Source organism: Eleutherodactylus coqui, chromosome 6 (assembly GCF_035609145.1).
Source record: "Eleutherodactylus coqui strain aEleCoq1 chromosome 6, aEleCoq1.hap1, whole genome shotgun sequence".
Lineage (NCBI taxonomy): Eukaryota > Metazoa > Chordata > Amphibia > Anura > Eleutherodactylidae > Eleutherodactylus > Eleutherodactylus coqui.
The window spans coordinates 127103073-127120257 of NC_089842.1; the positions used below are offsets into that span (position 1 = coordinate 127103073).

The following is a 17185-nucleotide window of genomic DNA, read 5'->3' on the forward strand; positions in this document are numbered from 1 at the left end:
CCTTTGTATGGCGATGAATGAAATCCGTGGTGCAGATCTGTCCCACAACCTGTCTAGGATCTGCGGTGGATTGCGGTCTTTAAATCCCCCTTCACTTACATTGTACTGTACTTTGGAAGATAGATGTGGATTCTGCAACAGGTACATAATGTGTAATCTCCCCCGGAGACCGCTTTCTCACATACCATCTTGATGCAGTTGTTTGATGCAGCTTTTGAAGCTAAAACTAGTAATGGATGAAAAAGGTAGAAAAAAAATGGATAAGCTGAATGTTTCCGATATACTTTCCTCTACGATTCAGTCCTGGCATTGGCTTCAAAAACCGCATCTGAACTGGGTATGAGAAAGCATAATTCATAAGGCTTAATGGGGTTATCCGAGTTGTCCGTGGGGAGGTGAGTATGTAACGGATTGTTAGTACACGGGGTAGGGGTTGTCCAGAGATGGTACAACTCCTTTAACCCCTTAGTGACCGTCCTATCGCGTTTTTTACGTCCTGTATCACCGAACTATGTATGAAGAGAAATCGCACGGCGATCGCCCTCCATACATCGTGGCTGCTTCTTAAAGCGGACACCCGGCCGCAACAGCTCTGATAAGCCGCACGGCTCCCTGAAACTGTTAACCCTTCAAATGCGCTGTCAATTCTGACGGCGGCATTTAAATCCCCAATTTGGTATTTACATATTCAGTATCGCTGCGTCCGTGAAAGTCTGATATTTCAAAGTAACGCATTATTTACCCGGCACGATGAACATTGTCAGAAAAAACAAAATAAAGAACACTAGAAATGCGCATTTTTTTTTTGGTCACCCTGTCTGCAAGAAAAAATGCAACATAAAACTATCAAAAAGTCGAATGCATTCCAAACTTTGTTGCAGTTTGTGCGCCATAGAAACAAGACGCACCGAAAGATGGCAGAATTTCATTTTTTTCCCCCATTTCTCTCCACTTAGAATTTTTAAAAAGTTTTTTAATAAATTAAATTGTACATTCAATAGCACCATTGAAAAATACAACTCGTCCCGCAAAAAACAAGCCCCCTTACAGCGACGCCAATGGATAAAGGAGTTACAATTTTTTTAAAAGGGTGAGGAAAAATGAAGATGGCGGGGGAGGGGGGAAAAGCTTGGTCACTAAGGGGTTAGACCCCATTGACGCTGACAGATCGCTCAAAAGTCGCTCAAACGACAGTTTGAGTGACCGTTTTGAGCGATCATCTTTGCATAGCCTGTAGTAACTAAGTAGCTACTTAAGAGCTATGCAGGCAGAGCGGGACACCGCCGCTATCGCTTGGCGAACAATACAGCTGTTCTGCATAAGCAAACAGCTACATTGTGCTCCGCATTTACAGCTTGCGTCCCGCTGTGAACTACCAGCGGGACACGGGCTGTAAGAATCTTATCAGCGCTGCTGACTGTGATAACAACCTGCACCGCTGATAAAAGTTCATCGCTCAATTCAAGAAAACTAAAATTGAGCAAGGAACAACTCATGCACGAAAACTGCATGATGTCCATGCATTTAGACGCAACGGTTATCGCTCATAAGGGAGCTTTGAGCGAGAATTATTGTCTAAATGGGCCTTTAGTCGTTCCATAATAAAAAAGGATCTGTAACTCTTTAACATACTAAGCATTTCAATTTCTCACAGTTTTCAAAATCTTTGCTTGCTGTCAGTGAATAGTAGCGTTCTTGTTTCTATTCGGATGCTGAACAATTCTGGCCTAAAGGTATATGTGTACAGCAGGATCCAACGTGGATCCACTAAGGCTTCCTTCACACTCGATATTGGGCCAAGAAACTCTGCCTGATATCGCACTTGTCAATGTGCGTTTTGCCCATGAATGTGAAGCATTTTTCATGCAAAAACGCTTTTCAGCGCTTTTTCTGAAATTCCGAAAAATCTGCACTGGATTTCGCAGTGTGCACGTACCCTAAGGCTGGGGTCACACAGGACTGAAATCCAGCGGAAATCTTGCGGAATGACTGCATGGAAATTCTGTGAGATTTCCACCGGAGAAATACAGCTTCTCTGTCAGTATTCCACTGCGGCCATCTCGCCCCATAGAGAGGAGAGAGGCCAATGAGGAAATAGGGACATAATAGACATGCTGCGGATTTAAATTCCGCGCTGCATGTGAATTTCAGCGCGGTTTGGCCACAGTGTGGGGACAAGATTTTTGCAAATCTCGTCCACTAGGCTGGCTAATCCCGGAATTAAAAACGCAGGCAGAATTTCCGTGCAGAAAGTCTGCATAGACATTCCGTGGCAATTCAACCCTGTGTGAACACAGTCTAATATTTCTCACAGCTGAGTTGCACAGTTGTAACAAATCTAAATAATCATCTGTGAAAGAAACCGCCTGGACTCCAAAGTGAAAGCTTTTACCTGCACTGACACATTGTAACAAACTATTGGGAGTGAAACAATGTTGTGCTGCTGCTGATTGTCTAGAATGGATGAGTCTAATGAACTGCAGCTGTGAGAATTCTTAGATCAGGGGATGTTTTGACCCTCTGCTTTGAACAAGAATGTTCCAATCTTGGCCTTGTTCAGATGTCCGTATTTTTCACCCATGTGTTGAGCATGTATTCCATTATAGGCTGTACACATGAGCTCATGGTCCGTGTGCAAAAAAACAATTGTTGCATGTCCTATTCTGGCTTGTATCACAAATGAGAATAGGACATGCAGTCGGGCAGCACATGGAGTCTAATGCAAGTTGCCACTGAGATTTTCAGGCATGATGCAAATACGGCCATCTACGTTCAGCCTTGCAGTCAGCAGGCGAAGATTTCAGAAGAGGATGATGGAGACCTATACTTTTTATTTTTAGTAATGTTGCACATATAGTGGTTTAAATAACTTTTTTTTTTTCTTTTAATTTTGTCGTGGGCTACCAAAATAATTTCAGCACTCCCCCCACCCATGATGCATAGGCTTGTTTTTTTTTTTTTGGACCTCCTTTTGCTGACATGACCTGGGTCTGCTAAGCCCCATAAACTCAGCCGTTGGGAGCGCAGCGTCCTTATTAGACCCCCTTCATTATACAATGTACTCCTGTACATGAGGTCAGACGATCCCTCCTAATAACAGTCAGCCTGGTCCTCTGCCTGCACGACTAATATTTATTCTGCAGCACGGCGCGCGGCGTGTACGTGTGCGGCTAACGCTGCCTCTTAAGAACGTTTAATGAAGTTTGTTGCCGTCTCCGTTGAGAAGCATTCCATCACATGCCCAGACAATCAGTCTTCGCTGAGAGATGCTTAGAACAGCTGGGCTGCAGGGGAAGACTGCCGTAAGTCTGCCCTCGCAAGGCGATTAGCGTGATGGTAACCGTAGCAACTGGAGCATCGCTATAGCAACACATAGCGGAGACAGGTGCAAGTTGCATCACGAGACTGTTAGTTGCCTGGCAAAAGAACATACCATTAGCACGTAAAACTACATGGTTACCATGGCAACCCCTGAACCCCACGCAGCGACTATAGTTGGCTCCCAGCCCTGTCCGCTCTACCTGGTTTTGTCTGTTTTTTTATTATTTTTTTTGTGAAAATCAGTGATGGCATGAAATATCCAAAATGACAACTTGAGGTCAGATAGCTTCAGGAGGAAACATCAGATTGAGGATTAGCACAAAGCCTGGGACATAGTGCTCGGGAAGCAAGAATACGTCCCCTCCCCCACTCCCTGCCATTCCATTTAGGACATGAAAGACTAACGCATCCATACACGGTACACTATTGTCATCGCTACGGTCACGGCCCCGCAGTTTGTCATTGCCCCCTCAGGGGAGACAGGACCATACGGCGATGGTACTTGTGGTTCGAGAGGAAGCTCTTGGTTTGTGTTCACATGTCTGGAACAAGATGGAGTAATCTTGCGTGTTCGGAGTCATCGGCGATCACTCGCTGCGAGTATGGGAGGAACTTGCAGCCGGCTCATTGTGCGGCTGATACGGGGTGATATGCGAATTTCACATGTGTGATATTTGTTGCTGCATACCCATCATCCCAGAATACTGTACACAATGTATCCATTCTGATCAGGCCTCATGCGCACGGCAGATGCCATTTTGATCCATGAAAAGCACACGGTTTTCTATGCATGTATGTGTGTTTTTGATGCATAATACTTTTTTATGTCTGTCTTGCATCCGTACTCACTGGGGGTTTACACGTGCTGAAAGGAGAAAAAAAACGCAAAAGCTGAATTGATGTCACTTTTTTTTTCTCCAGTGGCAACATGCGTAAGCAAAAACTGGAGTAAATGCGTATTTGCCACATTTTTACGCGATTGTATAGCTTTCAATGAGTAATTACAGGTTAAAACGGGGCGTGTTTTTTTTTTGTTTTTTTTTACGCACGTACAAAAATAGAGCACATCAGTATATGCCAATGTAAATCAGCGGTGTTGTACGTAAAAGATAAGACTCGTGTGCAAGAGACTGAAGGCTGGATTTTATGAACATGGACTGACTCCTACCCCCTCAATGTAAAAACTCCGAGTAACCCGCTGGTCTAGAAGTAAAGGAAACCTGACTCTTACCAAAATCAGTAGTATTGGTATTATTGTTTGCTTCCTGGCCCTAACCAGGGGTGTATAGGGTTTGGTTCAAGGTTGGGGTCACCCTTCTCAGAGCATGTGCTTCCTCTGGTATGTTAGGGTGGTGTCATGTCTGTGAAGGGATTCTGCTTTTCTGATCCATTTGGGGAGCAGGAAAGGGGAATCCCCGCAGCCGAACAGTGCTGGACAGACACCCCCCCCCCTTTTTTTTTTTTTTCTTTCGTCATTTTAAGCCAAACCTGTAATATAAACGCCAGCCGTGGGTTGTGACGCGGATGTGAAACCACCCCAAGGGCTCATTCACACGACTGGGATTTCAGCGAGTATTACGCATGCGACGCACGACCGCGTGTTATGCAGTGAATGGAGTCAATGAAAGTCCACATTAGTGTGTATGCACTGTAAGTAGATACGCATGTAAAACGATTACTCTTGCACCATGTATCAATCAGTGAGAGCCTTATACTTCTCCATGGGCAGCGTAAGCAATGCTGTTTATACACAATAGATTGCATATGGGTGACGACACACGCACAACTCCGCTACGAGACTGAGCGGGAAATAGAGAAGTCACACTGCGCATGACACGCAGACCAGTATAGCACTGCATGCCCCACGCAGCGTTTTACACATGAGATCATGTGAATGAGCCCTTAGGCTGCTCTCACACTGGCTGCTTTTTACTGCAATTAGCGCAGCGACCCGAGCGCCACGCTAATTGCGAGACAACACTTCCATTGATTTCAATAGGGCGTCGCAGACCTGCACTCGAATGGCATTTTAAAATGCCGTCTGCTCTATTTTTCTGCATTTTCGCATTTTTTTTAACATACCTAATCACCCATCACAAGGATCGGGTGCCTTAAAAAGCGCTGTTAAACGCATGTACCATACGTGCAAAACCGCTGCTCGAAATCACGGTAAATTGCCGCGGTTTCGAGCGGCATTTATCTGAATGCATGTGTGAGAGCGGCCGAAGTGTTTTGTCCTTAAACTTTCGTTTGTTTATTTGATCTATGTATGTTAAAAAGGTAAACGGCATTTACTTGTGGCCCAATGGGTAAGGGCGCTTTCACATTACCAGTTATGTTCAGTTTTTTGTGAGCCAAAACCAGGAGTGGAGAGAAAGTATAAGGCCTCCTTCCCACGAGCGTGACGGGCTCCGCAGCGTAATATTACGCTGTGAAGCCCGTCACGGCGCCCCCCAGAGCCCCTATACTTACCTGCGGGAGATAGCGTGAAATCGCTTCCCCGCCCACCACCGCCGCGTCACCGCTCGTCACCGCCCACCGCTCTCGCGTCACCAGCCGTGTCATGTGCACGGCCGGCCGTGTCACGTGACGCGGCCGGACCGCGTCATTTGGCGTCATATGACGCTCGGCGGTGGGCGGGAAAGCGTTTTTTCACGCTATCTCCCGCTGGTTACAGCGGGAGATAGCGTGAATGGACGGCTTCCATTGACTGCAATGGAAGCCGTCAGTGCGTACAGCCCGTCCTCACCCGCAGAAAATAGAGCATGCTGCGGGTGAGGACGGGAGAAATCGCGGTGCGTAATTCCGCGGTGGAATTACGCATCGTGAGCATTGAGCTATTAGGTTCAATAGAACCTAATAGCTGCGTGCAACGCAGCGGATTTTCGCCGCGAATTACGCGGCGGAAATCCGTTCGTGGGAAGGAGGCCTTATGGAAAGATCTGCATGTCTTCTGTATTTTGGACCCGCTCCTGGCTTTTGCTCACAAAAAACTGAACCTAAAAACTGTCGTGTGAAGGCGCCCTTAATGTGGTATTTTTCAGATTTTATTTTTATGTACTGTCCTTTTAATCAGGCCTTTTAATAGACCCGACATGTTTTTTGGATTCTGTGATTTCTTAAAGTAACTTTTCAGTAGATGACTATCGGTCAAATAATTGCTCAAATGCGTGAATGCAAATTTATATTTGTCCGTGTCAACTTGGCCACCGACAGGGCGACAAGTGACGCTAGATGCTTCTTTTCAGCTCACCTAAAAAATAATCACTTGTTGATCAAAAGTCGTCTGGTGTAAAGTCACAGTTCGCATTTGAACAGCTTGTAAATGAATTGTCTATGAACAATAACTCAGCAAACCACTAATGAACAATAAGCACTCGGTGTAAGGCCCAATGTCCACGGGCGGACTTGACTTGCAGAATCCGTGCGGGGCACGTGCACAGAAGATCCACAGTTCGAGCCACTTATAGGGAAGCGTGGGCATCCGCACTTCCATTTACACATGTAGACTTGTCTTCTGGATTCCGCATGTGGAAAACAAATTACAGCATGCTCCATTTCAGTGTGGTCGCTGCACGAACAGCTTCCATTGAAGTCAATGTGGACGGGCCGTGAATTCTGCAGGAAGAGCAGGAGAGTTAAAAAATGCAAAATCTGTACTGCGCATCCGCAGTATGGAAGAAAGAATGCATGAACAGGTGAGCAGGGTTGCCAGCCGTGGGCAGGGTTGGATTCTGCTGCGGCCTCCCGCATGCGAAATCTGACCCACCCGTTGAAATGTGGCCTAAAAGCGAACGACTTCTGTTCATACGCCTCTTTTCTGAGTGACTATCTGAACGTTAGCTTCTAAATGTAAAGGCACTAATATTGTTATGTACTCTTCATGTACTGACTTTTTCTACTGAGCTTGTGTATATTCATAGGAGCCAAGTAGAGCTGCGGTGTAAGGGGAAAAATTGTAATTAAGGCCGCCTGCAGACGGTCGGGTCGGATCCGGCTGCGAGAATTCTAACAGCGGGACCCGACCCGTCCAGAGCGTCTGCAGAGAGCAGCGCATACTCACCCGTGCCCTGCAGCTCTGGATCTTTCATGTGCAGGCTGCCTGGCAGCCGGCGCATGCGCAGAGCGGAGCCGGCGGCCGGTGAGTGACGTTTCTGTGCAAGGCTCACACAGAAATAGAGCATGCCGCGATTTGTTTGCCGCGCGAGATTTTGCGCGGCCAAATCACGGCCATCTGCCTAGGATTGTGTTTGTTAATACAATCCTATGACAGCTTCCAGGGGCGGAAATTCTGTGGTGATGTTTGTTTTGTGCGAGCGAACCCGTAATAAAACGGAGTAGATTGTAGGTGCTGTTTGTGGCAGTCTGTACTCTGGAGGCATAAAATGAACTTGTTCTGTCCATACCTGCCATACTCTCTAATGGGATCTGTTCTTATAGGGCTTGATTGTGATAGCCGCATTATGGAATCACTGTGCATGCGATTCTCTCATATACCAGCATTGTAACCTTTCTGGCTTACTCTGCCGATATCTGGTGGACTGAATGCATTCTAGTCCTCGACCCTCACTCAGCTCTATCTAGATGCAGCCATGAAACATTCCTGATGGCAGTCGCTGTGCTGCAACCGAGAAGTCCACACTTGGAAACTCCACTTTACTGGCACCAATTAGCACTGTGATTACTGAAAGAGGATTGCAATTTCAGGGCTAAAAGGACGGGCACCGGGCGAAAGGATTTGAAATGAGATTATAGCATTAGACGGCTCCTCGCTTTTGTTCCACTCATAATGCAACGATTTCGCTCAAGTAAGTGAAACAATCCAGTTTGGAGATTGAAGTGGTGGATCAATGTCCTGCGGATTTCTTCAAGCAGCTGCCTGAGAACTGACCTCTGCCTGGGGACGGTGGGTAACGAGGAATTAAGCTCAGCGCTGATCACTGGCACAGGGGATAGATGGGAGAACTTCAATACACTTCTCTTTGATGCTGGAAAATAATTCATTAAAACATTTAGTCTCATCAGATCTGTAACTTTCCACCTGCTGAAGAACTAAAAATCCCAGCATGTAAAATTGACTGCTGATAGAATAGATGGCTTAAATCTCTCAGCATTTCCTGCTACATAGAACTTGTTCTGTTGACTTGAATCTTGAAAAACGTTATTTTTACACCAAATGTAAAATGTATAGTAGGAGAAACCGGCCCCTTATCATAAGAGCTCAACTAGGGTGTCTGGGTGTCTGTCCACAAAGTTGATGACCGTTTCTGCTAAACATGGTGACTTAACCAGCAGAATACGGAGTGTAGTTCTGTATCATCACCCAGGCTGTACACATCAAATTAGTTGATCTCAATAGGGGAAGTAATACATCTATTTTAATACACGAATTGCCACAAAGCCAAATGAATACTCTGTATTTACACTGCTTATCAGGAAAGAAAATTAGGTGAATGTATGTGTATTTAAAGGGATATACCCATCTTGAGAATCCCATTTCACTGTGTTTGAAGTCTCGAAACAATGCATTTTCCCCACAAGATGTTTAGTTCCATAATGCTCCATTCTCCAGATATTGCAGATCTTTATTCCTCTGACATCCAGTTGTTTATTGCTCGTTGCCAGGGAAACAGGCCACCGTGTTCTATGGAAAGAAATGGAGCACAACGGTAGCTGATGGCTGGACTGATAGCTGGTGGGCATGCGCTCTTGAGATCCCAGGTGTCGGATTGACATGAAAAGTGCGCAAAAGTCAGCTTCTGCTATTTCCTTCCATAGAAGAGGTGGTCTGTTTTCCTGGCAACCAGCAGTAACCAACCAGAGGGCAGAGGAATCACTAGTGGCAATATCTGGAGAACAGAGCATTTTGGAAATAAACATCTTAGCGGTGATAAATTGTTTTGGGATTGTGAACCCCTTAAAATAGGATTTCTGAGATGGATATAACCCTTTTAGGCCGTCACTTTTTTAGAGTTAATTCACATTTGACTTGAATAAAAAAAAAAACTGTCTTCTATGTTGTTTGTTCCAGTTTAAAAAAAAAAAAAAAAAAAAAAAAAAAAGCAAAGCAGAACTGAATCAAGCTGAAGGCCGCCTGCACACGGGGCGCGGGTCGGATTCCGCATGCAGAATCCAACCCTGGCAACAGCTGCATCCGCGCAAACCTGCCTTTCTTTTTCTTCCTCTGTACTGCGGAGGGGTCGCACGGTTCGACGTCGGACATGTGCAGTAGAGATTTTGTTTTTCAAACTTCTGCCTTTCCAATATCGATTGCGGAAGGGCCGCAGATTGAACGACTTCCCTTGACCTAATTGAAAACCGTCTGCGTGGAATCCGCACAAAAATGGAGCATGCTGCGATATTTGTTTATTTTTTTTAATTTTTTTTCCCTCCATGAACAGAAACCGCAATTGGTTTCCACTCGTGTGCAGGAAGAATCACTTTTCCATAGCATGCTATGGGAGGTATTTGCTGCGGAATCCGGAGGCGGATGCCTGCTGCGGATTCCACAGTGCCATTCCACCCGTGTGCAGGCAGTTAAAAGCATTCAGTTTTTTTGAAAATCCATTGGAATCAATAGGGAATAAAACGGATTAGTTCAATTCAGTTTTACATCTGTTCCTCTTCTCCAAAAACTGAGCAGAGACATGGAAACCCTGAACTGAGCCCTAATGCAGGTGTGAATTCACCTTAAGGGCGGAAATGCTGCAGAATTTCAGCAGGGGAAAATTCGGCAGCATGTCCACATCCAAAACAGAGACAAAGTCCAAACCGTTGGTGTAGACTTTAACTTGAGTTAGGCTGCATATCCACAGCTGACTTCACAAAGTACAGGGCTCTCCTCACTTCCCAATTCTTCGTGTTCTTACCGCAGCTTTTTCCTCGGCACCCGGCGGCCTCTAGTGAGCGCAGTGCCGCTGATCAGTTGATGTGGAAGTCTACAATAACATAACCTAAATGTGAATAACAAACACAACTGAGTTCTAAACCAACTGATTAACTCCTTAATGACTAGCCATGTGTGTTTTGATGGCGAACACTAAGGAATGTTGTAAAAACACAGTAACCTATTCTGATGCTGGCATGGGAATTCCATGCCATGCCGGAAAGCACCGAGGCTTGGTTATCTACTGACAGCCGGACTGCTGCCCTAATAGATGGAAGTAGAGAAATTTCTGATCCTAGCTGTTTAACTAGCTACATGCCACAATCAATAGCAATCGCAGCATCTAAACATCTGATGGGAAGGGAGCGTGCCCTGTCACCCATCGGCATCCTATGATGTGACTTCAACAACTGATAGTTTGACATTTAAATCAAAGGTTCTTACCAATATTTTAGAGTTTCCGTGACTTGTGGCTCACCCTGTGTGTATGTGTTACTCTTTTCTACATCCATCCGCTAGTACAGACCTGCACAGTAGGTAGAATCCAAAATTAAAATACGTAAACTTCTTGGGGCCACAGATAAGAGTTTTAGGGGGTTTGAAATAGCGACAAAGATTGTATTCAGATTGGCTTTAAGTTGTCGGTAAATGAGGCGCAATATTTTGTCTCTTGTGTAAGTAAACCATTATCTATTTCTCCACACCCCATGTTATGAGTTGATCTTCCATTTCTTTTTATCACAAAAAAAATTTTTTTTTTTACAGGGTTACCCCAAAAATGTTTAATTTCTAGAAAAGTGCTCACTGCTCTTCCATAAACTATTAGATTCTTGGAAGAAACTTTAGGCACCGTTTTCTGCTCCTGCAGCACTGCCTGGGGCCTAAAGGATAACAGACATCAACTGTGTGTTCTACGTCCTCTAAGCTAGTCGGGCTAGCCGCTAGTGTGACATGACACTGCAGCGGACTGTGGCATGACTATGATGTCAAGAGTTTAGCTGCTAGCCTCTTGACGACAGTCATGTCACAGTTCGCGGACCGTCAGGAATCCTTTGCTGGGCTGCTTGTGGCCCATGGACCATATGTTGTGCAGGCCATCCCTAGTTTTTGCACTTAATGAGCGATTGATTTTAGTCTAAAAGAATCTTGTTCTTTTGTACCTTCTTCTCCAATTAGACTGATCTTACTGCTGAGTGAATCTCTTTTCTCAGTAGTCGGAGATCTTCCAATGTGGTGAATGAGAAACTAAAGCCCAATATTCCCCAACTAATGACCTGTCCCAGGACGGCAATTGGTCTCATTCTCTCTGCGTGCGCAGCTCAGCGCCACTTCGCTATTATATATTCAATGACTTACCATGATTGTAAAGGGGTTGTCCAAGTGTGTGTGTATATGTATATGTATATGTATATGTGTGTGTATATATATATATATATATATATATATATATATATATATATATATATTTTTTTTTTTTTATATATATAAAAAAAATTTATATATATATATATTTATATATATATATAATTTTTTTTTTTTTTTAAGGATGTAGGCTTGTGTGTTTGATAGCTTCGCTCCTCTTGTGTGGATGTAGATGTGTGAGGCATGAAGTGTGTTGTAGATGCTATGGTATATGAGGCATAGCGTGTAGTTACATAGTGCGTACAGATGAGGGAAGAGTTCTTTTGATAACAAACTGCACCACCTCAGGCTAGTGCTGGGCTCACACAAATGGGTTACAATCCGCATACTATGAGCCCGGCCGGTCACCCTGCATACCTGGTTTCTCTGTATTGCGGATGACAGCGGCGGCTTGGTGGCAATTATGTGCAGTATAGTTTGTTAATTGCGGAAGGGCTGCGGGTCGGACACCTCCATTGACTTCAACGGAGGCTTTCCTTTGCAAAATCGAGCATGCTGGGATTTTTCTTCCACTCGCGGAATACACAATTCATATCCTCGAGTGTGAAGGCAAACTCGAAAGTTCTCTCCTTTCAATGCCTGCGTTTTGCCCACGCGGATTCCACAATTAGAATTTGTCCATGTGAGACGCCCTCTAAGGTCTTGTCCGCACTGGCATGAGGCACCATTAAGGATTTCCATTTCTCTAATTTGTTTCAGTAGCAGGGAAATGGATATAAAAATGGAATTAAACGTTTCCGTTTTGTTTCCCGTTGATTTCAATGGGTTTTTGATTTTCATTTTTCAAAGAGAATAGCGCAGTCATCCGCGCCAATTGTTCAGTTTGAAAAATGAAAAAGTTTTAATTCACTTATTTCTATTTCAGTGCTCCTCAAATGGAACTGAAAATCGGAAATGCTTAAGGCCGAATGCACACAATCGGGTCGGATTCCGCAGCGGAATCCAACCTGGTGCCCGGCCGGTGACCCCTGCGGATCTATCCGTAGCGTTCTTTATCTGTAATGCGGATCTGCCAGCTGGCGCACATGCGCTGTACAGATGATGCGGCGCAATCGCTAGGCGAGGACGCGGATTTCACGGCTGTTGCTGTGGATGGGCCACGGATCGGACTGCTTCCTCCGTGAGCGGAAAATTGCAATGGATTTCTGCTTGTGGACATGGAAAAGTGATTTTTCTATAGTATGTCTATGGGCAGTTTTTCCTGCGAAATCTGGAGGCGAATGCTCGCTCCGGATTCGGCAATGCACATACGTCCATTTGCATTGGGCCTTACTAATGCCAGCGTGGACGAGCCCTAAGTTGTGTATATATAATAGAAGCAATGTTCTCTGTGACGTCCCATAAGCTGGAGGGAACCTATGAAGCCTGGGCGATTCTAACTTCCAGTCTGACTCCTCTGTACTTGCTGTGCAGGTGAATGCAGCCTATTGTTCCTGCAGGAATTGTCGGGATGAGTAGTGATCTATAGCCCCCCCCCCCCCCTGTACATGGATGAGTGGGAGGACACAAAAACAAGGGAACATATGTGGAGAGAGGAGTGATAGATGTTGTCCTGGGCCTTGGATTATAAGGTGCCTGGGTACGGAGTCACCCGCCCGTTATTATCCACCGGGCACTGAAGGCGACCATTCTTCCTGCCTGGCACTGATGAGGTTAATGATGCAGGAGAACACTGCTTCTATTTAATGTGCTCATAAATGGCTCCTTAGACTAGAAACTGCTGGAAGAGGAGAAGGAAGGAGGGAGAAAAATATTTGCCCCCTCCCTCATATTTCAGAGTCGCCAGTCTCCATAGAGACGCATACCAGCGTCGTAAGATAATCAGAACCATGTGTGTGACAGAGGTGCCTGCAGCAATGGAGCAACCCTGCGAGGAGGAGCGAGGCCTACGCTGCAGAAGAGAGAAATCTGCCAGTGTGGGAGTTAGAGCCAGTCAGTCTATGTCACCGAGGGAGGTGCAGATGTGTGCGACCTCATACAGAGTCTGCTGAGCTGTGTATCTAATCCTGTCACATGTCATACCGTCTCCCGAGCTGTGTATCTAATCCTGTCACGTGTCATACCATCTGCTGAGCTGTGTATCTAATCCTGTCACGTGTCATACCGTCTGCTGAGCTGTGTATCTAATCCTGTCACGTGTCATACCATCTGCTGAGCTGTGTATCTAATCCTGTCACGTGTCATACCGTCTGCCGAGCTGTGTATCTAATCCTGTCACGTGTCATACCGTCTGCCGAGCTGTGTATCTAATCCTGTCACGTGTCATACCATCTGCTGAGCTGTGTATCTAATCCTGTCACGTGTCATACCGTCTGCTGAGCTGTGTATCTAATCCTGTCACGTGTCATACCATCTGCTGAGCTGTGTATCTAATCCTGTCACGTGTCATACCGTCTGCTGAGCTGTGTATCTAATCCTGTCACGTGTCATACTGTCTGCCGAGCTGTGTATCTAATCCTGTCACATGTGATGCCGTCTGCTGAGTGGTGTACCTAAGCCTGTCACGTGTGATACCGTCTGCCGAGCTGTGTATCTAATCCTGTCACATGTGATGCAGTCTGCCGAGCTGTGTATCTAATCCTGCCACGTGTGATGCCGTCTGCGGAGCGGTGTACCTAAGCCTGTCACGTGTGATACCGTCTGCCGAGCTGTGTACCTAAGCTTGTCATGTGTGATACCGTCTGCCGAGCTGTGTATCTAAGCCTGTCACGTGTGATGCAGTCTGCCGAGCTGTGTATCTAATCCTGCCACGTGTGATACCGTCTGCCGAGCTGTGTACCTAAGCCTGTCACGTGTGATGCCGTCTGCCGAGCTGTGTACCTAAGCCTGTCACGTGTGATGCCGTCTGCCGAGCTGTGTACCTAAGCCTGCCACGTGTGATGCCGTCTGCCGAGCTGTGTACCTAATCCTGCCACGTGTGATACCGTCTGCCGAGCTGTGTACCTAATCCTGCCACGTGTGATACCGTCTGCCGAGCTGTGTACCTAAGCCTGTCGCGTGTGATGCCGTCTGCCGAGCTGTGTACCTAAGCCTGTCGCGTGTGATGCCGTCTGCCGAGCTGTGTACCTAAGCCTGTCGCGTGTGATGCCGTCTGCCGAGCTGTGTACCTAAGCCTGTCGCGTGTGATGCCGTCTGCCGAGCTGTGTACCTAAGCCTGTCGCGTGTGATGCCGTCTGCCGAGCTGTGTACCTAAGCCTGTCGCGTGTGATGCCGTCTGCCGAGCGGTGTACCTAAGCCTGTCGCGTGTGATGCCGTCTGCCGAGCGGTGTACCTAAGCCTGTCGCGTGTGATGCCGTCTGCCGAGCGGTGTACCTAAGCCTGTCGCGTGTGATGCCGTCTGCCGAGCGGTGTACCTAAGCCTGTCGCGTGTGATGCCGTCTGCCGAGCGGTGTACCTAAGCCTGTCGCGTGTGATGCCGTCTGCCGAGCGGTGTACCTAAGCCTGTCGCGTGTGATGCCGTCTGCCGAGCGGTGTACCTAAGCCTGTCGCGTGTGATGCCGTCTGCCGAGCGGTGTACCTAAGCCTGTCGCGTGTGATGCCGTCTGCCGAGCGGTGTACCTAAGCCTGTCGCGTGTGATGCCGTCTGCCGAGCGGTGTACCTAAGCCTGTCGCGTGTGATGCCGTCTGCCGAGCGGTGTACCTAAGCCTGTCGCGTGTGATGCCGTCTGCCGAGCGGTGTACCTAAGCCTGTCGCGTGTGATGCCGTCTGCCGAGCGGTGTACCTAAGCCTGTCGCGTGTGATGCCGTCTGCCGAGCGGTGTACCTAAGCCTGTCGCGTGTGATGCCGTCTGCCGAGCGGTGTACCTAAGCCTGTCGCGTGTGATAACCTTTTCTGTGTTGCTATATCTAAGGCTTAATGCCCACGGATGGATTATTGCTGCAGAATTCGCGGCCAGACGCCCGCTGCAAATTTCACAGCCATGTCCGTCCATAGACATGCCATGTTAAAAGATTCTCTCCTGCCCACGAGCGGAAATCAACTGGGATTCTCCACTCGCAGGGAAGAATCTTAGCATGTTCTATTATGTGTGGAAAATCGCTCGGATGGCTCTCATTGCAGTCAATGCAAGCCGTCCGTCCTGCAACGAGTCGCTGCGTCTCTGGCTACGTCATGCCCTGCACTGCGCATGCACGCCGTCCGAGGCACTCGCAGCAGATCCAGACAGGTGAGTATAGGGTATCTGGCCGGCACCAGGTCTGATTTTGAGCCCGGCCGTGGGCATTCGGCCTTACTCTGTCCTAGGTGATCCTGGCATCCGCTGCTTTGTTTAGGAGCCCCTCAGCTCTCTGTATAATAAGTTTTGCTCCTATTTTCTCTGCGGGCGGTTATCATTCCTATAATGGCGGTATTATAAGTGCAGTGAGTCTGTGGTAACAGAGCAGCCATTGTCCGTACTGTAAGTGGGTGCACAGGCCTCCAACCCGGCATGGCCTTTCTCCCAACCACATGAATTCTTTCAGGATCTGCTGCAGGAGAACATGGCCTCCTAGGGGCTCTAGTCAGCGCTGGTTCTGGAGAACACGCTGCCACTTACATTACGGAGCTTTCTGGGAAATTGTGGGGGGTTTTTTCTTCATGTATTCATATATTTTAATTGATTCAGTTTTTAAATGGACTAGACCTGGAATGAAGGATAAGTGTAGTTGTATCAGTGAAAGCGATCTCTCCTGTTCATGCTTAGCGTTCTGTACACAGCACACACAGACCGTTATGTACTAGGCGGCTCCATACACCATTGTCTGTGCGCGGTCTATAGACTACTACCATATATATGACGTGCCTCCATACACCATTGTCTGTGCGCGGTCTATAGACTACTATCTATGAGGCGGCTCCATACACCATTGTCTGCGCGCGGTGTATAGACTACTACCATATATATGACGTGCCTCCATACACCATTGTCTGTGCGCAGTCTATAGACTACTACCATATATATGACGTGCCTCCATACACCATTGTCTGTGCGCGGTCTATAGACTACTATCTATGAGGCGGCTCCATAGACCATTGTCTGCGCGCGGTGTATAGACTACTACCATATATATGACGTGCCTCCATACACCATTGTCTGTGCGCAGTCTATAGACTACTATCTATGAGGCGGCTCCATAGACCATTGTCTGCGCGCTGTCTATAGACTACTACCATATAGATGACGTGCCTCCATACACCATTGTCTGTGCACGGTCTATAGACTACTATCTATGAGGCAGCTCCATACACCATTGTCTGTGCGCTGTCTATAGACTACTATCTATGAGGTGGCTCCATACACCATTGTCTGCGTGCTGTCTATAGACTACTACCATATATATGACGTGCCTCCATACACCATTGTCTGTGCACGGTCTATAGACTACTATCTATGAGGCAGCTCCATACACCATTGTCTGTGCGCTGTCTATAGACTACTATCTATGAGGTGGCTCCATACACCATTGTCTGCGTGCTGTCTATAGACTACTACCATATATATGACGTGCCTCCATACACCATTGTCTGTGCACGGTCTATAGACTACAATCTGAGGCGGCTCCATACACCATTGTCTG

At 46.9% G+C, this 17185-nt stretch overlaps 1 protein-coding gene across 5 annotated transcripts in view; it reads left to right on the top strand.

The window, feature by feature from the left end:
- FOXN3 (forkhead box N3) overlaps positions 1-17185 on the top strand; it is a 175958-nt gene that overhangs the window by 122493 nt on the left and 36280 nt on the right. The gene's annotated exons all lie outside the window — the stretch shown is intronic.